The 22,956-nt window shown below is 60.6% G+C and overlaps 1 protein-coding gene across 3 annotated transcripts in view; it reads right to left on the bottom strand.

Moving 5' to 3' along the window:
• Positions 1-22,956, bottom strand: part of ADARB1 (adenosine deaminase RNA specific B1) — a 258,621-nt gene that overhangs the window by 67,325 nt on the left and 168,340 nt on the right. For all 3 annotated transcript variants that reach the window (XM_071214999.1, XM_071214998.1, XM_058296349.1), the window contains one exon: positions 11,157-11,266. The gene's annotated coding sequence lies outside the window, so the exon portion shown is untranslated. The remainder of the gene's footprint in view (positions 1-11,156; positions 11,267-22,956) is intronic.

The following is a 22,956-nucleotide window of genomic DNA, read 5'->3' as shown; positions in this document are numbered from 1 at the left end:
TCCTCGTGAGAGAGCGGGTGAGGGCCGGGGAGGTGGAACAGAGGCGGGCTGAGGGAATCTAAGTTTCCAAGACAGATTCCCAGAGTGAAGGACCGTGATGAATTTCTGGTGATCTTAACTGGTAACAAAGCAGCTCCAGATGCTCAGAGCGAGGTCACACAGGGAGGACACGGTCAGCACGGCTGCCGAAGGCCACCACGTGGAAGCCTCAAGAAAGACCAGGACGAATGAAGCTCGAGCTCTCCTTGACCTTGTCCGGTCACAAGGAAATTTCAAGAGCAGGAACGTCCTCCACCAGAACCAACACAGGAAGGAAAAGACAAGAACGGCTGCCACGGGGCCATTTTCTAAGAATCCCGTGAATTTTGGCTACCAGCGGCCGGGAGGGCCTCGTCCTCTCTCCTTACGTTTACATCTTGTTGGCACCTTTTCAGCCTTACACCAGCAAGTCTGACAAACGATCACTGTGTCAGCCTTAGAGTGGGCTCCTGACCTTTTCCGTTCCACGGGCCCCTTTGCCAGTCAGGTGAAAACCACAGCCCCTTCCCCAGTCCACACTGTCCTGAGTATTACGTAATAGATACATCACACCCGCGCCAAAACGTCCCCATAAGAGCTGTGTGTTCGAATTTCAATTCAAGCTCACAGACCCCTTGTTAAGAGCCCTGCATTAGACCAAGAAGACGCTGATCCTTTTGTGAAGATCATACCACGGTCATTTCGAGACAAACTCAAAGGAAACACTAAGGCTGCTTCTAAGATTATCTAATTCCTTTAAAATATGTATCTTTATACACAGAACATTTTTAAGGCCTTACACATTTTAAGAGGGATAAATCAGCTTTGGAATCCAAGCTGTTTGCCAAGCTGAAGTCCTAGGTTGTGAAATAATTTCTAAACTCTGGAATCATGTGGCCTATTGTTATTCTACACAGAAACTCAGAGAGGTTTTTATTGTTTTGTTTTGTTTTTTCTTTTTTTGAGAGTTTTTTTTTAATGTGACTTTTTGCCCATCTTTAACAATTTTGATGTCAGCTTTAGTCCACCTTAGAGACTCTGAACTCAGTCTCCACAAGTGAGACATCTCAGTGCTTTACTTTTGTTTTCCAGGGGCCAAAGCACCAAAATGCCTATTGTATTTACAGATTCAAAACTGCTTATCAAGCCTATCCTTTAATGCCTATTCGGGAAGATGTAATAGTCTATGGGGCCAAATATTTGGGTTCAATTTTGGATGTAAGCGTTCCATTGTTCTTGGGTTTCTAATTTAACCCTTTCCCAGCCAGGTGGAGGGTAGAAATAAGTAATTTCTGTCTTCCTTTTCAAGTGTTTCTGGATAAGGGATTCAAAGAAACTAAAACTTTTTTGTTTGATATAATAAAAACTATGGAATTGATCTCTCCATGATCAGAGATGACTAATGTGTTTGCTATATACTATCATTTTTATTAGTCTTTTTTAGAAAGATAAATAGATCATACAAAAGCTATATACTTTTATATATTATTTTCTTATCAAACTAGTTAATGGCTATTTTTATATGTTTGTTAGCAAATATGCTTTCACATGTGTGTATGTAAAGGTAAGTATTGAATTCTCACCGTTCACTTTTAACTGATTTTTAAAAAGTGCAAGTTACAGAAACTGTGGGAGAACTTCCCTGCTGTTCTGGCCGGCGGTGCCCCCCTCCGGCCACTCGCACACCTGCTCGGAGCCTCCCAGGAGAGCACAACCCGCACGATGAGAGCGGAAGTCACTGCACGATCCCCTCCTACACACCGACTGTCACGTCAAGGGTTAAATGGAAGTCTTTTAACTGACAATTAGTGTGACTGTGGAGGACTTCTGATTTTGTTTTCCATTCCATGCATTGTGCTTGAATAACTCAAAAGCATGTTTTCCTGATTTCGAGATACTAAGTGGTAACTGCCCAGTTTTTCCTTTATTGAATTGTATAACAACAGTCCCATGAAGTGTATAAAGCACACGCTTGTATAGCTTAAGGTGCTAGAATTAAAACTGATCTGTTATCACACACACATGCCAAGGAACGAACAAGCTAAGCAAAGTTGAAGGAAAACAAGTCAATTAAAATAAAAATAATACCATTCAAATAGCATTTAAAAAAACGAAAGTCTTAGGGATATGCTTAGCAAAGTATGTGCAAGACATGTACATAACAAAAACTGTTGAGAGAAATTTTAAAAACCTAAATAAATGGAGAGAGATACCTCGATTACATACAGGTTGTCTCCATATTATGAGGATGTTGATTTTCTTGGTAACTGATTTATGCATTCAACTAAATTACAAACAAAAACACAGAAATTATTTGTGTAGGGGCATCAAACCTGTCACCAAGATGATCAAGAATACACTGAAATGCTAAGAACCGAAGCTACCCAGAGCAATTGTGAAAATGGACCATGTACCTGGGAGACTCATACCACCAGACAGCAAGACTTACTCTAAAGTTAAAAGTCATAGGATGACGTGGAGCTGGCGAGAGATCAGACCAGATCCGAGTAAAGGTCAGAGTCCCCCTCGGACAGGTGTGACGAAGGTGTCCTGGTATTCAAATGGAGAGAGAATCGTTTCTTCATAATGGCCCTCGCACAAGAGGAAATCTACATGGAAAAAAATGAACCTCAACCCTTATCTTGCACTATACACAAAAATTAACTGAGACTTGCTCACAAGCCTAAATAAAGGCCAAAACTATACAACTTCTAGAAGAAACATGGAGACCACCTTAGGGCAGTGCAAATTTCCTAGGTAGGATGTGAAAAGCATGAATGTAAAAGAAAGAACTGATAAACTGAACTTCAGCAAAATTAAAACTTCTCTTCAAAAGACTGTAAAGGAAATGAAAAGACAAACCACAGAAGAGAAAATATTTGTACAACACATCTGATAAGAGATATGAAATATATAGCAAACCGTTTTTTTTCCCTTTATTGTTCTTTATAGATACTGGTGCCATGATTTAAAGAGAAATTTCATGACCTTCCTGTTTATTTCTAGACTAGGGGGAGTATACACCATTTATGCTTTCTTATGTGACTCTATTTGAAAACATGCAGTATGAACGGCATTCCTCAAAAATACAAATTTTTACCCTTCAAGGTAAAAAAAAAAAAAGAGACCAATCAACTTCTGACAACTTTAGATGGTTATGATTTTGCATCCAATGTGAGGCAACTGAATTTTACTGAGTCAAGTCATACTTTCATGGTCTTTGTGCACTTCTCTGGACATTTAAAGCCATAACACGTAACAGTTGGGAATTCACACATTTTAGGAATTTGTCAGTTTTGATGCTGTGTTCTACATGCTGCTTAAACCAAATTTTGCTTGGCTATTGTGCAAATGTTTAAATGGCTGCGAGGCCCAGCAGCGCTCTCCGCTCTGCAGCTGCCCCCACCCCGGCGCCCCGCCCCGCCGCGCCCCGCCCACAGCCCCCCAGCGTGGACTCCAACTTGTCTGAAGAACAGAATTGGGGGCGGGGGGTGTCCTCGAGGCTGACCCCGGAAGCGGGCGGCTCCTGGTCCCTCCCCCGGTGTCTCCCCTCAGGGCCAGCGTCCCCTGCGGTGGCAGGGTGGCAGCACTGCCGCCCCTGCTTCCCCACCCGCCGGTTCCATGGGGCAGGGGCGGGGCCCTCCCAAGGCCCTGGGCAGGTGCCCGCCCGGGGGGGCTCAGCAAGTACTCGGGGGGCGAACAACGATGACAGTGCCCAGGAGGGAACAAGCGCGTAACGCAGGAGCAGCCGTTTTAACCGTCTTCAAGTGCACGAGGCAGGGGTGTTACCTACACGCACAGGTGACCGTCGCCAGTGCCTCCCCTCAAAGCTCTCCATCACCCGGAGAACGCTGCCCTACCCAGCACGAGCCCCCCTGCCCTGCTCCCAGCCGCGCCCTCTGCTTTCTGCCCCAAATCCGCCTGGTCTAAAGGAACCTGTGCAGCCTAACTGTCCCACTCGACAGGAGGCGGTCACGGTGCACCCGCGCTGCCACGTGAGCCACAACGTGGCTCCTGTTCACGGCTAACGATGCCCCGGCGTGCGCGGCCACCTCCCACGCCTCCCCGTGGACGTCCGGCCGGGCTGCTTCCACCTCACGGCGGCTGTGAAGACGCTGCTGGGCGCATCGCATCCAGACGTGTGTGAGTCCCTGTTTCAGGTCTTTGGGGATGACCAGGTCACACGGAACACTAGGGATCCCGACAACACTGCAGCCAGCGACGCACGCGGGCTCCGTTCCTCCACATCCACCATCCACCTTCTGGGCGGCGCTGTCCTGGTGGGCGGGCGCAGCGTCGCGCTGTGGGTCTGAGACCCCTCCCTGACGAGGAAAGATGCCGCGCGCCTTCCTTGCGACTTCTGGCCACTTGCGTGTCGTCTTTGCAGAAATATTCACGCAGGTCCATGGCCATCTTCTAATGGGGCCGTTGGTCTTTTTGAGGTCGAGTTGTAGGAAATTTTAATAAATCCTGCATATTAAGTCCTTATCAGATATATGGTTTCCAAATAGTCTTCCCCTTCTGCAGGCTGTCCTCTCACTTTCTTGATAATACCGTTGGATGCACAGAAGTTTCACATTTTGATGAAATCCCATTTATCTTTTTTCTGTTGCTTATGCTTTTTCTGGCGTATCTAAGAATCCACTGCCAAATCCAAGGTCCTAAAGATACCCGTGTTCTCCTCTAAGAGCTTTATGGCTTCAGCTCTAACGTAATGTTCTTGATCGATCCAGGGTTAGTTTTTTGTATATGGTGTGAAGTAGGGATTCAAGTCCTTCTTGAATGTTGCACCAGGCTCATGAGAATTTCTAGAGCGAAAACCCCAAAACTCTAGAACCCTGAAGAAATGACAAGCCCATTTATCTGTACTGCTTTAGGCTGCGTCCCCAGACTCGGGGTCCGTGTTTAAACAGGCTTCTCCCTGCGCTTCACAGTGGGGGCTGCGGGAAAGTACTGCAGGCGCACAACTAGAGAGGGCGCCCCACCATTCAGCACCCCGCTTGGCACCAACTGTTTGGCACCATACCCTTTGGCACCCATGCATTGGCACCCATTTGGTACTCCACCCTTTGGCATCCCACTGTTTGGCATCCACCCTTGGGACCCACCCTTTAGCACCCACCCTTTGGCACCCACCATTTGGCATCCACCCATTTGGTACTCCACCCTTTGGCACCCACCCTTGGGACCCACCCTTTGACACCCACCCTTGGCGCCCACCCTTTGGCACCCACCACCTACGGAGCCTGCTAGGAGGCTGCGGCCTGTTCTGTGTCCTTCACTCGTCGCCCACCACGAGGTGTAAGAAGAGGCCCTGCGAGGCCTCTGGGAGCCTCGGGCCCCAGTGCCTCTCTCGCCAGCTCCAAGGGGCGGGGGCAGCTGGCGGCGCTTCCTCTGGACAGCCCTGTCCAGGCCGGAGCCGGGGCCCGCCCCTCACTCCACCGACGTGGGGGGAGCGGTCAACCTTCCACCTGGGACCCCCAGGGCTCAGTGGGAGCGGCTGTGCGACGGCGGGTGCCGGTGCCGGGAGACGCCCCCTCGCTCTGCTCCACGGCACCCACAGCCGCCGGCCTGGAGGCAGCGCTCAGCCCACCCCCAATGCCACCGAGGACCCCGAGAGGGCCCCCCACCGTCCAGGCCCGCAGCCTGGGGAGTCGCCTCCCTCGGCCACCCCCGCTTCTGGGAGACCCCCACTCAGACCCTCCACGCACCACCGATTTCTCCACCGCTGGGCTGCCGCTCGTTGTGCCCACTCCTGCGGCCAGTTTTCCTAATCAAGCCGCATCTGGAGAGCAGGGCCGCTGTCCCCGGAAGGCCCTCCTGGGCACCTGCCCTGCACACGGTCCTCGGCGGCGTCTCACCAACGTGGAGGCTCCGTCGGCCGTGCTCTGCCTCCTTAAGAACCACTTTTCCAGGTTTTTCAGTTTTTCCCTTAAATCACCAGATTTTTTTTTTTTTAGATCTTTTTTTTCTTAAAGATTTCTTTCTCTCCCCTTCCCCGCCACTGTCTGTTTTCTGTGTCCATTCACTGTGTGTTCTTCTGTGTCTGCTTGTATTCTTACCAGTGGCACGGGAATCTGTGTTTCTCTTTGTTGCATCACCTTGTTGTGTCAGCTCTCCGTGTGTGCAGCGCCATTGCTGGGCAGGCTATGGTTTCTTTCGCGCTGGGCGGCTCTCCTTAGGGGGTGCACTCCTTGCGCGTGGGGCTCCCCTATGCGGGGGACACCCCTGCGTAGCACGGCACTCCTTGCGCACATCAGCACTGCGCATGGGCCAGCTCCACACGGGTCAAGGAGTCCCGGGGTTTGAACCGCGGACCTCCCATGTGGTATATGGACGTCCTAACCACTGGGCCAAGTCCGCGTCCCATAATCACCGAGTCTTGAAGGTGAGCTGTCGTTCTCCGTCGCCTGTTTGTGGAGACATGTGCCCTTGGGCTCCACAGCCGGTCGGGGTCCCGCGAGGAAGCGGAGCATGGGCAGGGGCTGCTGCCCGCGAGGGCCGTGAACGCAGGGGCCGGCAGACCCTCCCCGGGGCACGGGCGGGAGCAGGTGCTCTGGGCCCCCACGCGGGCGCCTCGAGGGTCCACACGGCCAGTGGGGGCGGCAGGGCCTTGGTCCCGAGGGGCGCTCGTGCAGGCCTGGCGGCCACGTGCAGCCTCTGCTGCGCTTCGCTGGGTTTCAGCCGTTTCTGTAAACTGCTCTCGGCTCCTGGGCCCCGGGTTTGGCCGCAGCCTCGCCAGGTCCTCCCCCAAATCCGCCGCAGGGGGACGTCTGCCCTGACGCCAGGGTGGGGGCCGGGTTGCAGGTGCCGAGGGAGCAGGCGGGCGGCTCACCCAGACGCCTGGCCCCGGCGTCCTGCCGCCTCTCGGCCGGGGGGCTGCACCTCCTCCACGGCGGGGCCTGGAGGGACGCCCGGCGACTCCACGCGTGGCCAAGCTAAGCCCCGAGGCGCCGCCAGCCCCCGCACCCCGGTGACACATCCCGCCTTCGAGTCTCAACCGCATCTGGGTGACTCTGGTGGGGACGCCCCTGGCGTGGATACCGCCCCCCAGGGGAATGGACACGGAAGCTGCGGGGACGGGGACGCCACAGCGACGCACCGACGCATCGCGGTGGGCAGAGCTGACGGTACGGGCACTGAGGCAGAAAGAAGAGGAGACCCGGCGGGGAGGCGGCCGCCGCGGGGCGAGGGCAGGCGCCGGGCCACGGCCTCGACTGGACAGTGTCGCCTAGTCCAGGACGGAGCAAAGCGGCCGGGCGGAGGCCGAGGCTGGAGGCGCCGCGTCCCTCCCGGGGGCTTTCCCCCGAAGGTGGGGCAGGCGTGGAGACACACAGTGCAGCGGCGCCCACGCGGGTGGGGCGGCAGCGTGAGCCGAGAGGCGGGGTGGCCTGGGCCCCGCTGTGCGCCCCTCCAGTCCTGTTTGGCCTCCCCCGCTGCCGGGGTGCTCGTGCCCGTGAACCCCACGCCTGGGCGGCCCCCCTGGAGGACGTGCCGGAGCCGCGGGCGCATCAGCCCGGAGACGCGTGTCCGCGGCCCTCGCCACCAGGACTGGCCCTCGGGGCTCTGCGCTGCAGGGCACAGGCAGCCGCGGGCGCCTGCAGGTCCCAGGCAGGAACGGGGCCCCTCTGAGGTGACACCGAGGGCCCGCCCGAAGCAGTGCCGAGTGCGAGGGTGCACCCACCACCCGATGGCCCCCCACAGGCGCCGCTCCGATCCCGCCCCCTCGGCGAGTGGCCTTAAGTCCATGGACACGTCGAGCACCTGCCACGTGCTGACAGCCGGTTAGATCCCGTCTCGCAAAGGGGACCTGGGGGGCTGGGGGGGACCCCGCTGACCTGGGCTGAATCCCCAGGGGGACTCCGCTGACCCGGGCCAGGACCTGGGGGGACCCCGCTGACCTGGGTCAGGACTCCGGGGCAGGCCCCACTGACCTGGGCCGGGACTCCTGGGGGGGGACCCCACTGACCTGGGCCGAGACCCCTGGGGGACCCCTGTTGACCTGGGCCGAGACCCCTGGGGGGACTCTGCTGACCTGGGCTGGGACGCTGGGGGGACCCCGCTGACCTGGGCTGGGACCTGGGGGGACCCCGCTGACCTGGGCCAGGACCTGGGGGGGCCCCGCTGATCTGGGTCAGGACCCCGGGGCGGGCCCCGCTGACCTGGGCCGGGACTCCTGGGGGGGGGACTCCACTGACCTGGGCCGAGACCCCTGGGGGACCCCTGTTGACCTGGGCCGAGACCCCTGGGGGGACTCTGCTGACCTGGGCCGGGACGCTGGGGGGACCCTGCTGACCTGGGCCAGGACCTGGGGGGCCCCGCTGATCTGGGTCAGGACCCCTGGGGGACCCCTGCTGACCTGGGCCGAGACCCCCGGGGGGACCCTGAGGACCTGGGGGGACCCCTGCTGACCTGGGCTGAGACCCCCGGGGGGACCCCGCTGATCTGGGCCGGGACCTGGTGGGACCCCAATGACCTGGGCTGAACCCCCAGCGGGGCCCCGCTTCAGACAGTTGCGTCCCTCGCCGCACCCCGTCGGGTCTGCGGCCCCAGGCCCCTCCCAGCGCTGCACCCCCTCTGCCCTCGGCCGAGCGCTGTGCCACACAGAGGCGGCACCAGCGAGGGGAGGCACGTTTCAGCCACACATGCGTGTTCGTGCTTTTTATCTCAAAGCGCTCGGAAAGAAGAGAGAAAACTATACACCGGACTACGTGCTGCCAAAATTAGCTCTCGTTTTATAAAATAAACACAAAAGCCCTCCTCTAAGGCTAACATCTACTAACAGAGAACCAGCCGGAAGCGACGGCGTCGCGACGTGTAGGCGCCTGATACTTCCCGGCTCTCCTCTTGCTTTCTCAGAGCGTGCTGCGGGCCTCTCCTTTCGGACCGTTTTTTCTTCTGTGCCTTAAGATCAATTTATTTGTGCAAAGGCCCATAAATAATTCATTCCTGCGTGGCACGCTTCCTTCGCATAAAACCCCTCACACAGCACACCTGGGAGACGCTCCTCACGCGGCGGTGGAGCGCAGGTGCTCCTAGACCAGACCTAGCCTGGCAGCGCCGCGCCACGTCCGGGACCTCACCGGAGAGCGAGTGACTTCCTGCCCCCACCTCGGCGGGAAGGAGAGCTGGGGCTGACAACTCAGTTCCAGCGCAGGGGCACGACGGCCAGGGCCATAAGCCTGACGTCCCTCCTGGGCTCCTCCCTGCGGCGGCAGGTGCAGCTAAACCAGATAAGAGAACCCGCCCCGGGAGGTCCAGGGGAAGCCGCTGCGCTGACGCCCGGCCTTGGGGCAGCGTGGGCCCTCGTGCCCGGTCGAAACGCCACCTGACGGCCCTCGCAGACCCTTCGGCACGCCCCTCCTGGGCCAGGCTTCCCCACCTGCGCGGAGCCCCTTACCTGCACGCACCTGCTCACCTGCATGCCGTCACTCACCTGCGTCCCGGCCACATGGAGCTCTGGCACCTTCCCCGCAGGCTTCCCTCTTATCCCACCCACCCCCCCGCCCCAGCCTCATACCTACCTGGGGTCCCCCAGGCTGACCCTGCACCTGGGACGCAGGCTGAGCCCGGCTACAGGTGGGCTCCGTCCTCGCTTCCTGTTCTCAGCCCCTCACAAGCAGCCCGATCCCCTCACCCTGCAGCCCCCTCCCCAGTTGGGCCCCCTGGGGGCTCATCAGCCTCCAGGAAGCACGTGACTCACTTTCTCCCGTCCCCCTACCAGAATATAAGCTCCTCAAGGGCGGGGGCAGCTGCACCGCAGCACCTGGCAGGCACTTGCTGAGTGAACGTCGGCTAAGCGCACACGGCCATGGCCGCCGCCAGTGTCCCAGGGCCTCCCACGGCGCCCCGAGAGCCGCTTTCTTGGACTTCTTCCCCGCCTCGTACGAGCAGGGACCCTCCCCTGCAGGGTGACGCTTCCCGGGTCAGTCACGGCCAGGGGACCTCACGGTGCCACCTGGATTTAGCCCTCGCCTTACCTCTTCTTAAAAGCGGACGCTGGCGGCGGACTTGGCCCAGTGGTTAGGGCGTCTGCCTACCACATGGGAGGTCCGCGGTTCAAACCCAGGGCCTCCTTGACCCGTGTGGAGCTGGCCGATGCGCAGTGCTGATGCGCGCAAGAAGTGCCCTGCCACGCAGGTGTGTCCCCCGCGTAGGGGAGCCCCACGTGCAAGGAGTGCACCCGTAAGGAGAGCTGCCCAGTGCGAAAAAAAGTGTAGCCTGCCCAGGAATGGCGCCGCACACATGGAGAGCTGACACAACAAGAGGACGCAACAAAAAGAGACACAGATTCCCGTGCCACTGATAAGGATAGAAATGGTCACAGAAGAATACGCAGTAAATGGACACAGAGAGGAGACAACTAGAGTGGGGGATAGAGAAATAAATAAAAATAAATCTTAAAAAAAAGGGCGGGGAATGCTGGATCAGAACTGTTAGTACACAGCAAGGAAACCATCTTTTAGATTCATCACCTCAAAGAAAATGACCATTTGCAGCCAAGGGCTTTGCAAGTAGCTGCTCAGGCTCAGCGCCGGCTCAGGAGACAACGCGCCAGAGTCACGCTAAAGAGCCTCCAGGGGCCGCAGCACGCGGGCAGGCGACGCAGGAGGGGCCAGGGACATGGTGGGGGCTGGACATGGCGGGGGCTGGATGCAACAGGGTTGGGGATACAGCGGGGGCTGGACGAGGCAGGGGCCAGGGACGCAGCAGAGGCTGGACGTGGCGGGGGCTGGACGCGGCGGGGGCTGGACGCGGCGGGGGCTGGATGTGGCAGGGGCTGGCGACACGGAGGGGGCTGGACGCGGCGGGGGCTGGATGCGGCGGGGGCTGGGGACGCGGCGGGGGCTGGACGCGGCGGGGGCTGGGGACGTGGCGGGGGCTGGACGTGACGGGGGCTGGGGACGTGCGGGGGCTGGACGCGGCGGGGGCTGGGGACGCGGCGGGGGCTGGGGATGTGGCGGGGGGCTGGGCGTGGCGGGAGCTGGACGTGGCGGGGCTGGGACTGAGGCCACGGAGGGAACTAACGAGGGACTGCGGCCGGACACTGCGCCATAAAGTGGGCATGAAGCCACCGGAGGCCTTCCCAGGTCCCTCAAGCGAATCACCTTCTCCCGACGTGGACACTGCGCCCTTACCTGGAGCTCTGCAGGCAGGGGCCGTGGCGCTGGTCCCGGCAGGTCCCTCGCGGCGCGCCCTCCCGTCCGCAGCTCCTCAGCTCCCAGGCCGCGCCGGAGCCCAGCGTCACCTGTTGGGACAGATTCCGTGCTTCAGGTCAGCTTAACTCAACGCCAGAAGCAGCTTCAGCATTTCGTAAGAACAGCGCGCGGTCCACCGTCTACACTCGAGTGGAAGCCTGCCCAGGACGGCGTGGGTCACTCTCACGGGCACGTGCACGCCCGATGACCACGCGCCTCGCCCTGCCCACGACAGCGAGCTGCGCCCGGCACGCACCGCCGGACCAGGCCCCGACGCGAGTGCAGACGCAGACCCCGCGCCTCCTCCGGGCAGGCCTCAGCAGGGCCGTCCACTCCGTCTCCGTCCACGGGAGGCCCCGCACGCACCTGTGACGACAGCGACCGGCGCTGCCCTCGCCGCCCCACGGAACCTGCGGGACGTGGCGGCCCCCGCGCTGGGAGGCTTCTCGGCGCTCCGCCTCACCCCCGGGGCGGGCACTGCTCTAAAATCACCTGACAGGCCGGCCCATGGCCGCAGACCCCTCCCCGCCCCGCACAGGCCACGCTAGCACTGACCCCCAGTGTGGGCGAGCCACGATCCCACTCCCACGCTCTCCTTCCCTCTGCTCCGGTCCCCGTGCTGAGGGGCCACGGGCACGGCCGGCCACGCCAGGCGGCAGAAGCGCCATGTTTCGGCCTCGGCGCCCCCGCCCGCTCCCCTCCACGGAAACCCTGCGGCAGCCCCCGGCCCCGCGGCCAGGTCTGCAGGCCCCAGCACGGCGGGCACGGCAGGATCCGTGCAGCAACCGCGGCTCTAGGACGAGGAAGGAGCGCCGCTCGAACCACAATAAGGAAAGCACCCTTCTGGAATATTCAGAAGCCGGGAAGCCCACCGGTAAAGAAAGGAAACTACGGAAGGAAAGGCCCCAAAACCAAGGCTCACGGCTGGGGCCAGCCCCGAGCCCTGCTGGCGTCTGAGCTGGCCTGATCTCGGGGCCGGCCGCTGAGCCCCTCCCTGGGCGCATGGCAGGCGCCCGGCGGGGATGTGCCTTGTCCACCGCAGGGTCTGAGCCCAGCAGCAGGACTGCAGCCCCCGGGCTCCCCAGAGCACTGGCAGGCGGCAGGGAAAGAGCAAGTGTCCGAGCCGGCCCCCTGGCAGGAACCCGCCCCGCGTGGGCAGCCCGGGGGCAGAGCCGGCCTTGCTGCGCGGGCGAGGGGCCCAGGCACAGGTGAGGGCCCAGGTGGGGGGCAAGGGGCCCAGGCACAGGTGAGGGGCCCAGTTGCGGGCGAGAGTCCAGGCGCGGGTGAGGGGCCCAGGTGGGGGGCAAGGGGCCCAGGCAGGGGGCGAGGGGCCCAGGCGCGGGCAAGGGGCCCAGGCGCGGGTGAGGGGCCCAGGCGCGGGCGAGGGGCCCAGGCGCAGGCAAGGGGCCTGCAGTGAGCACTGAATTGAGCACCCAAGGTGGGAGGGCGCAGAGAGGGGCAAGGGGGCAGCGGAGGGCGTGGGCGCTGCACCTGGCCGCAATGCGTCCCACCTGCCGCCGTTTCTAAATAAGCAAAGCCTCGGGGGCACCTCTGTACCCACAGGGCAGGGGGCGCAGAGAGGAGCGGAGGGCGGGCGGGGGGCGGCCCTGGGGGCGCAGGCGGGGGGTGGCCCTGGGGGGGTGGAGGTGCGGCCCTGGGGGGGGGGGGGGCGCGGGCGAGGGGGCGGCCCTCGGGGGGCGGGTGGAGGGCCGGGGCTGCGGGCGCAGACACCAGCACCCTCCCAGGCCTCCCGGAAGCACAGCGCAGGCCGCCGACCGCCACGCGCAGCCGCCGGCAGGGGGCGCCGCCGAGCACGTGCTCGCGCAGCAGGTCCTGCTGACGGACAGCGAGGGAATTTCACAGGCAAATCTGACCTTCGGTGCTCCCGCGGACGTCAGCTAACAGTGAAATCTGTATTTCAGGAAACCAAGCCAACAAGAAAGCTGAAAAATCAGCCAGGGTTAGAGCTATAGCAAGGACGTGGGAACACGAGTGGGAAAAACAGTTTTTTTTAATTAGAAAATTCTGAAAGTGAAACGTACTCTAGGGAATAACCAAAACCGTCACTGAATACAACTCATCACTAAAAGTATCCAACTGGAATGCCCCCATGTACACACGCTCCATAAACAAACAGCTTCTTCTATTACAACATCACAAAACAGCAGTAACGGCGTTCAATGTAAACGGAATAAATGTTCTTTAAAAGACAAAGTTTTTCACCCTGGATTTAAAGCCGCTATAACTATATACTATGTATAACAGATACAACTAAAATGATACAAAAGATTGTAAGTCAAATATGGGGGAAACATGTTGCTCAACATAAACAGTGTTGCTCTAGGAAATTCAAGAAACCCAGGCTTAAGGAAAAGGCACCGGCAGCGTGGGAAGGCTGCTTCGCCGCGACGGGCGCCTCCGTCCATGAGAACGTGCCGCAGCTCCACCCCCTGCACCCCCAGCACTCAGCATCAAGATACTGAAAGAGAGGGACGCGGACTTTGGCCCAGTGGTTAGGGCGTCCGTCTACCACATGGGAGGTCCAAGGTTCAAACCCCGGGCCTCCTTGACCCGTGTGGAGCTGGCCCGTGCGCAGTGCTGATGCGCGCAAGGAGTGCCGTGCCACGCAGGCGTGTCCCCCGCGTAGGGGAACCCCACGCGCAAGGAGTGCGCACATGAGGAGAGCCGCCCAGCGTGAAGGAGGGAGCAGCCTGCCGAGGAATGGCGCCGCACACACGGAGAGCTGACACAACAAGACGATGCAACTACAACAAAAAAAACAGATTCCCGTGCCGCTGACAAGAACAGAAGCAGACAAAGACGACGAAGCAAATAGACACAGAGAACAGACAACCGGGGTGCAGGGGAAGGGGAGAGAAATAAATAAATAAATCTTAAAAAACAAAACAAAACAGAAGGAAGAAAGCAGTAAGAAGTTAACCTATTAGTTACGCTCAGTGGAGGTACACTGAGGCAGAAGTGGTTCTTGGAAAAGATAAATCCAGAGACCCAAACTCTGGCAAGAAAAATGAAAACACACAGAGAGATCGAGGGAAAAGGTCCAAAGAGCCGAGCTCAGAACAGAAAAGGGGACAGCTGAGGGCTGGGCGGCCACCAATTACCTGGACCCCTGCCATCGAGCATGGGCGCCAGCCCTGCCAGGCTCAGCGTGCTCTGGCCAGAGAAACACAGCGCGGGGCCCTGCCAGCTCACAGACCGGCTCCGGAGCCCACCCCCCTCCCTCGGGAGCCTCCCTCTGGCTCCCGAGACCTCCCTGCTGCGCGGCGCTCCGAGCTGGCCACGGGGGACCCACGTAGAGAGAAGGATGCCCGCCAGCCCCAGCCTCCCCACCGGCCCGGGGCAGGCGCCAGACACGACACAGAGGAGCCTTCTCGGATGTGACTTTGAGAAGAACCAGAGCCCAGCTGACAGCCAGTCCCCAAGGCCTGCTGGCCCGAGGCCGACGGCCAGGCCCCAAGGCCACTGGCCCAGCTGACGGGCAGCCCAAGGCCCCCCGCTCCAGCCAACAGGCAGCCCAAGGCCTCCCACTCCAGCCGACGGGCAGCCCCCAACGCCGCTGGCCCAGCCAATGGGCAGCCCCCAAGGCCCCTGCTCCAGCTGACGGGCAGCCCCCAAGGCCCCTGCTCCAGCCAACGGGCAGCCCCCAAGGCCCCCGCTCCAGCTGACGGGCAGCCCCCAAGGCCCCCGCTCCAGCCGACGGGCAGCCCCCAAGGCCCCCGCTCCAGCTGACGGGCAGCCCCCAAGGCCCCCGCTCCAGCCGACGGGCAGCCCCCAAGGCCCCCGCTCCAGCCGACGGGCAGTCCCCAAGGCCCCCACTCCAGCTGACGGGCAGCCTAAAGTCCCTGCTCCAGCTGACGGGCAGCCCAAGGCCACCCGCTCCAGCCGATGGGCAGCCCCTAAGGCCACTGGCCCAGCTGATGGGCAGCCCCCAAGGCCCCCGCTCCAGCCGACTGGCAGCCCAAGGCCCCCCGCTCCAGCCGACGGGCAGCCCCCAAGGCCGCTGGCCCGAGGCCAGCCGTCCTGTCCCTCCAGCCGTCATGCCAGCCCTGCGCAGCCAGACGCGTGGAGCACAGACAGACCATCCCCGCCGTCAGCCTGAATTCCTGACCCACACGGTCATCGGCCAATAAAATGGTTCCTGTCGTAGGCCGCGGAGTTTTGAGATGGTTGTCGGGCGATGAGATAAGCACAGCAGTAAACGCAACAAGAGGCATCGTGGCCCTCGGCTTCGTAAGCTCGGGCTAACACCCTCAACGTGACCACCACGTCAGCACGTCGGCGGGGACACGAGAAGAGCTGCGACCGCGCTTCCTGAGGCTCAGCGCCAGCACCGAGACCACGCAGCTGCGGGAGGCTGCCGTGTAAGATCCAAGGAGGCGGCGGCAGACTTGGCCCAGTGGTTAGGGCGTCCGTCTACCACACGGGAGGTCCACGAGTCAAACCCCGGGCCTCCTTGACCCGTGTGGAGCTGGCCCATGCGCAGTGCTGATGCGCGCAGGGAATGCAGTGCTACACAGGGGTGTCCCCCGCGTAGGGGAGCCCCATGCGCAAGGAGTGCACCCATGAGGAGAGCCGAAAGAAAGTGCAGCCTGCCCAGGAATGGTGCGGCACACACAGAGAGCTGACACAAGATGACGCAACAAAAAGAAACACAGATTCCTGTGCTACTGACAACAGAAGCGGACAAAGAAGAACAAGCAGCAAATAGACACAGAGAACAGACAACTGGGGCAGGAGGGACGGGGAGAGAAATTTTTTAAAAAGTCCAAGGAGGAGTGGGCGGTAAAGCTCCTGCCAGCAGGGGAGGGACAGGCCTGCGGGGAGGGAGGGGCATCACCCAGGAAGAGCGCGGGGGTCCGAGCAGCCGCAGGGCCAGGCGGCCGTGACGTCCTTCTATCCCAGGCCCTTCCCTACATGTGGGGTGAGCTCAGGATAAAAGCATGACAGACGACAAACAGGCCACGGGGCTGACGCTCCACTCCAGGACCAGCAGCGTCATGGACAGGAAGGAACGATGGACGCAGGCGGTTACCGTGGCATGACCTGAACACGCCAAGGGCCAATGCCACCAGTTACCGCGCAGCATCAGGGAAGGGCGCTGATGACGCAGGTGCAGCGCAGCTACCCTATCGCACGAGGAGCCCCGAAGGCAGCCGGGAGTTTTACCAGGAGAGAGGGCCAAGGACGCGGAGGCCCTGGCGAGCGGTGCTGAGAGCAAGTCGTGGCCGAGCGTCCAGTCCTGCCCGCGCTTCTCACAGCCAGGGTCCATCGGACGAAACTGCTGGGGTCTGGGGAGGGACACCCAAAAGCTGACAGGGGAAACCCAGGTGCCGTGGAACAAACAACAAACATCCGCCTGTCCCCGGCTTCCGGGGCCGCCACCTCTCCCACTGCATTCCAGGGCAGCCGCCTTTCCGGAACCTTCCCTCCTCTCAGGAAATCCGCTTCTGAAAACAGTGTGAGTCGCAATGAGTCAAGCTGGAGGGGTTGCCATAATGGTTTATAGCTATCTGCTCACAAGAAGGAATTCAAATTCCACAGCCACGCAGTCAAAACACGACCGCTGAAGATTTACGAGGCCGAGCGGCACGCGCCGCGCGGTCGTCTTAAATAAACTTACCCCTCGCAGCACTCGATGGGGTGCCAGCGAGACCCGTGTTTACTAACGGAAGCCGTTCCATTGCTTTTTATAGCCATATTTATAGTTATAACTTAATTAGACTGGAAATTAGGGCTCTGCTCCGCCAAAACGTCAGCATTCTCGCCTTCTCCTCTGCAGACGTGTAAAACCAGGGCCACTGCACGAGTGTGCGGTTAAACAAACAGGCTCAGCGGCACAGACGTACTGATGTCCGGAGACACCAGTTCAAGAAGCGACAGGCAGGATACGCTCGTGGCGAGCGAGAAGAGCAACGGAGGGAAGCTGAGGCAGGAGCGGGGGACGCCGGTTCCTGGACCGCCGACGTGTGCGACGCAGAAGCCACCGTTAAAGGGCGGCGAGCGTGCCACAGCGCGCGGCATTTTTACGGCTGCTTGTCAATCCTGTCTGTGTAAGAAGAGTTGTTTTTCCAGGTCGTGCCCACACTGCGTTCAGCGAGCACGAGACCTGAACGGCGCACAGGGGCGCTGCTCGTTCTCGCCCGTTCCTCACACTGAGGTCGGGGTTCTTTCAGCGAGGAAAGCCCGCTTCCTCTTCCTGCCTAGGCGAGCGCGCCCCTGAACCCTCCAAGCAGGAGCTGGGAGGTCGCCTGGCAGCCCAGGTGGCGCGGGCGGTTGGAGCTCACCAAGCGAAGCCCACTCGGGAGGCGCGAAGCCCCCCGCCCGGAAGTGCTCGCTGAGCCCGGGACCTGCCCTGCGCGGGCCGCGAGGCGGCTGGCAGGGGACAGGGCGCTGGCCCTCCGGGTCCCCGCAGCCTGTGGCCGCACTCGCCAGAAGCAGGGACGGAAGGCTGGCAGGGCCAGCGCCGGGGGCCGAGGGAGGGCCGGCGAGACGGCCAGCGGCCGAGACGGCGTAAGGCAGTGAGGAGGCGCGGAAGGCGGCGGCCAGGGGTCGACGTCACCCGGGAGGGCCGCAGGACGCCGCCGGCCGCCAGCAGGGTGCTGCGCAGGACTGGGCAACCCAAGCTGTGTTCCCAGGACACGGCGGCAGCTCTGCGGGGACCCGCTGGCGGCTGGCAAGGGCGGCGGGTGCCAGGAGGGGAGCAGACGGGCCAAGGGCCAGAGACGGCCCGGCGGACGGACGCAGCGCCCGAGGCGCGGAGGAGAAGCGGCGGGTGTGCCCTGACAGGCCACGCGGGCGCTGGGACTTCCAGCACAGGCCGGCACAGGCTCCTCCGGCCTCTCTGAGCATCTGGTTAAAGCTGCCGGCGTTTCGCTGGGAAATGCACCTGTGCGTCAAAACGCACCATTTCGTGGACAGCGCCTCGTTTTCACGGCCTTCCTGAAGCCGCGGCGCCACGCGGGTGCCCCGGGCCGGTGGGAAGCCGTGGCACGGGCTGGCCTCACCCCTGACCAAGGCCTGGCTAGGAAGGACGTGTTCGCTGACTGCCCACAGGGCCGACAACCAGGAGAAGTTACGACGGTAACAGCGAAGAGCGAAAACGAGCGAGAAGGGTAAGCACAGGCCTGGGAACTGCCCCTGGGGAAGACGGAGGAAAAGGAGGCCTCAGCTTCTCAGGTACACCCTTGACGGCCTTTTTTAAAATAATATATACTTTTTTTAAAAGATTTCTTTATTTCTCCCCGCCCCCCAGTTGTCTGCTCTCTGTGTCCACTCACTGTGTGTTCTTCTGTGACCGCTTCTATCCTTATCAGTGACACGGGAATCTGTGTCTCTCTTTGTTGCGTCATCTTGTTATGTCAGCTCTCCGTGTGGGCGGCGCCATTCCTGGGCAGGCTGCACTTTCCTTTGCGCTGGGCGGCTCTCATGGGGCGCACTCCTTGCACGTTGGGCTCCCCTACGCAGGGGACACCCCTGCGTGGCAGGGAACTCCTTGCGCACATCAGCACTGCGCATGGGCCAGCTCCACACGGGTCAAGGAAGCCTGAGGTTTGAACTGCGGACCTCCCATGTGGTGGGCGGACGCCCTAACCACTGGGCCAAGTCCACTTACCTCTTTATGGGCTTTTTACCATGTGCTGATGTTATTTCAGTGTTTCCTTTTAAGCACGTGAATTAAAAAGGAGCCCTTATCGACAGGGGATTTGTCAAGTAATTACAATGCATCCACATACCAGAAGGACACGCTCTCCTCAGAGAGGGAAGTGGTCTCGACTACTCTTAGATAAAATCAGAAATTCTTAAAAGACGTTCTTTACTGCGGGAGAGAAAATGCAATGCTTCTATAAAGAGGGAGGTTTCACCTCAACTAACAAAAAAATGTCTGCAATGTAACGTCAGGTTTAAAAAGCCACGGTACAGACATACACGGATAGGATAAGGCTGTAGCACATGCCCGTGCTTGTCACACGCGACATTCCACGTGCCCCGAAGCGCGGCAGGGACGCCAGCAGGGCTCGGGCAGCACCCCCGATGCTCGGAAGGGCAGCGGGCACAGGGCCCCCGAGAGGGACGCGATCCGAGCCGACGCCGCCAGTGGCTGCCTGTCCAGCCCCGTGGGAAGCGGCCCAAGAACGGCCAGCGCCGCGCAGTCCATGCAGCCGCTAAGAGCAGGGCCAAGAAGCGGACCAGGGAAGGGGCGGCCGAACGCTCTTAGCGCAAAGGAAAGCTCGAGCGTCACGGGCAGCTCTGGCCGGTCGTGCCGCACCGCGTTTTGCTCCCTCGACCCTAGGAGGTGCACAGGGATACCTGGCCTGGGAGAAGCACCGACGGCTACTGGAGAGAGGACGGTGACACGTCCCGGGGCGCCTGGCACCTCTGGGCAGGAGGACAAGCCCCCCTGGCTCTCATCCGGAGTCCACTGGGGCTGCCTTGTTCTTTGCATAAAATATGAATTTCCACAAAAGGAATGCAGAGATGCAGAAAGGTTTTCTCAAGGAGCTGCCCGACACCCGCACGGGACGAGGCAGCTCAAGGCCCGTCCTTCTGCAGGACCAAAGTGCGCCTCGCACACGCGCTCGCACACACGGCCTGTGGAGCCGCGTCTTGGGACACAGGCCGGGAGGCCGGGGCCCCACCCTCAGGCGAAAGGCTCCTTATGTCTCTCTCCTTAAAAACGCGAGGCAGCTCGCTCACGGCACAGCAGACGAAAGCGCCCGCGGTGAGGTCAGGCCCATTAGCAGACGGGTGTCTCTTCAGCCTCTGGCTTTGCAGGAAAAACGGAATGAGACCGCAGGAAAGGTGAGACGCGTGCCCTCTATGTAACCGGCTGGCCCCTCGGCCGGCTCTCGGTGACACACTAAGCCCCGAGCTGGCCAGGGCGGCCGCGCGGCCTGCAGCTGGCCACTGCAACGGGGGCCTTACGTAACAGAGCTGCAGGATGAAGGAGCTCCATTTTAGAGCAGATGAATAATTCCTGACGCATCACAGAGGCCAGCAGAAGCAGCACCTGACTTCTGCAGGAATCCTCGGGTTTAACCGACACAAAACAGAGAGAGGCCGCCAGACTCACTCAGTAAGGACGCCACGTTCAGGACTGGAGGACGCAGGAAAGGCGGAGGGCTGCCCAAGTAAAAACGCATCCTCCACGGCTCACCAGGGGCGTGACCGGGACGTCAAGGGCATGTGACGAGGCGACAATCCAATTCCAGGCTCTGATGGGATTTTTGTTCCTCGCTCTGCCAGGCCCTCCCGCCAAGCCATCAAAGGCTCTGATGTCTGCCCACCCCACAGGCCAGCACAGCCCCGACCGGCCCTCGCTTGGCCACCCCACGTGCTCCTCAGCAGCCAACACAGTTTCCTCTGGACCAACAGATGAGAGTAGGTATCAAAAAAGTTACTTCCACATCTCTGGGAAGAAGGAACTAGCTAAATCCAAAATATTGTTTTGCAACAAAAGACAGGTCACTTTAGACCTTCCCTGGACCCAAAAAGCTGGAAGCTCAAAAGCAGGTAGTGGGTAGACTTGAGAGCCCCCAGCCATGTGCACCTCCCCAAAAGCCACACTGCGGGCCCGCTGTTCTGAGGACAGCTCACCAGGCCCTGCCTCTGTGAAAGAGATGGGCATCAGCCAGCACACCTGTACCTGTCCAACATCAGCCTGCACACCTGCACATGTCCGACACCAGCCAGCCCACCTGCACCTATCTGACATCAGCTAGTACACTGGCACCTGCCCACCAGTCAGCCAGCACACCTGCACCTGTCCAGGGTCAGCCAGCACACTTGCACATGACCAGCAGCCACCACACCTGCACCTGACATCAGCCAGTACACCTGTACCGTCCACCATCAGCCAGTCCACCTCCACCTGTCCAACATCAGCCAGCACACCTGCACCTGACACCTGTATCTGACATCAGCCAGTACACCTGCTCCTGTCCATCAGCCAGCATACCTGCACCTGTCCACCATCAGCCAGGCACCTGTACCTGTCCAAGGTCAGCCAGCACACCTGCACCTGTCAGCCAGTCCTCCAACACCTGTCCACAAGCCAGCACACCTGCACATGACCATCAGCCAGCACACCTGCACTGTCCATCAGTCAGCCGGCCACCTGCACCTGTCCATCATCAACCAGCCACCTGCACCTGTCCACCATCAGCCAGGCACCTGTACCTGTCCAAGGTCAGCCAGCACACCTGCACCTGTCAGCCAGTCCTCCAACACCTGTCCACAAGCCAGCACACCTGCACATGACCACCAGTCAGCCGGCCACCTGCACCTGTCTACCATCAGCCAGGCACCTGCACCTGTCCACTGTCAGCCAGCACACCTGCACCTGTCTGCCTGCCTGCTCCACAGTCCAGCCACCTGGGCTCTTGGCTCTGTGCTCCAGGCCTCGTGAAACCTGCAAGCCGCAGAGCCTGTCCTCCCGTAAAGCAGGTCAGTGACTGCCCACCACACGGGGCCGCGGCGCGCACTGGACAGGGGAGCCAAGGCCAAGAGTGAAGAGCTCCTGGCACAGAGTCCGTCCTCGGCAAAGCCACTAACGGCACAGCTACGGCGGGTCAGGGCTCCCCAGGAGGCAGACTGAGGCGGCAGCGGTAAACAGCACGCGCTTTTACGAAACTCCCAGGCGGCCGTGGGCAGAGCGCGCGAGTCAAGTCCCGCAGGGCCGGCTCCAGCCAGGGCTCCAGGAGGGTGCTCGATGTGGCCCAGGTGCCACCGGCCGTCTGAAGCAGAGGGGACGTTGCCCCGAACGCTGAAGTCACCTCTCAAGGCCTCCGCCGGCCGGCTGGCCGCCCTCACCCCGACGCCATCTCCTCGGCTGGTTTAGCTGTGACCAGCCCCGACGCGGCCAGCTCGCTATGACCGAGGTCCACAGAATGCCCTCGTGTCACAGCCCAGGGCCTGCTGGACCGGGCGGCTGGGGGCGGCCACCTGGCCCATTGACACCTTAGCTGAGCCATCACAGGTGGTGACAGTGAGTGACAATACTGGTAACCACGAGTTACGGCGCCAACGAAAGAACCCTGGCACGCTCTTAACAAAAACGGAGCCTGTGGAAGAGCGTTTTAATGCACGCTTTAGTGTAACCAAACGTCTGAAAACTCCCGCCCACGCCCCACCGCCTCTGAAGACGCCGCAAAAGCAACCCCCCGTGGGCGCCAGCTCCCCCGAACACCGCGCCCCTCCCCGGCCGTGTGGGCACGGGCTTCGCCCCGAGCTGCTGCTGACACGGGAACGGCTTCCCGAGCCCCACGGGGAGGACGGCGGGGTTATCTGAGGCCCCGGCTGGTTCCCAGCATCTGCCACGAGCGGCGCCACGTGCAGAGCGGTGTGAGCCCTGGAAACACAGCCTTGAAGGACCCCCGTCCCGGGCGCCACGCTCTCCATGGGGCGCAGGGGCCTCTGAAGCTGGCCCAGCGCGCCTCTCGAGGCCCGAGCCGGAGGCCAGGGGCAGCCTGTCGAGCACCGGCCATTCCGGGTGGAGCCTCTGACCAGGGCAGGGGACGGCGCCGCTGAGCACAACCTCCACCGAGCGCCCGTGGCAGCCCGCAGGGCCTTCCGCAAGCCATAAAGGAGTCGTGCTGCGCCATGCAGGCGCTCACAGAGTATTTTTTCACTGGCTGGAGAGCAATGTTCTGTTTTTTTAGGGTATACCCCACATGCTATGCAAATAGCATTTCCATGTGCTCCATCGCGCGAAAAAAGTTGA

Source organism: Dasypus novemcinctus, chromosome 4, assembly GCF_030445035.2.
Source record: "Dasypus novemcinctus isolate mDasNov1 chromosome 4, mDasNov1.1.hap2, whole genome shotgun sequence".
Lineage (NCBI taxonomy): Eukaryota > Metazoa > Chordata > Mammalia > Cingulata > Dasypodidae > Dasypus > Dasypus novemcinctus.
This window is presented reverse-complemented; position numbering and strand designations above follow the sequence as displayed.